This window comes from Leptinotarsa decemlineata, unplaced genomic scaffold (genome assembly GCF_025532065.1).
Source record: "Leptinotarsa decemlineata unplaced genomic scaffold, Ldec_3_MD MMD2_tig00026358_RagTag_RagTag, whole genome shotgun sequence".
Lineage (NCBI taxonomy): Eukaryota > Metazoa > Arthropoda > Insecta > Coleoptera > Chrysomelidae > Leptinotarsa > Leptinotarsa decemlineata.
Genome location: NW_027412703.1, coordinates 7,980,123 through 7,980,334, shown reverse-complemented (window position 1 = coordinate 7,980,334; position 212 = coordinate 7,980,123).

Sequence of the window (212 nt, the reverse complement as noted above, 5' to 3'; positions counted from 1 at the left end):
TGTTACTGCTCAACTGGATTAGTGTTGATAAAGATGTTGATTGCCATTTGACTAACAGACTACGTCATCGCGTCGTCCAAGGTCGCACTTTCGCAAGTCAACCTAACAACTGATTCATATATACTCTTATCAAAAAGTTAAGTACCGTCATAAGAAGAGGACATTATATTAGAAGAAGGTAATGTTGCAAACGGAATATTTTTAGGGGAAAT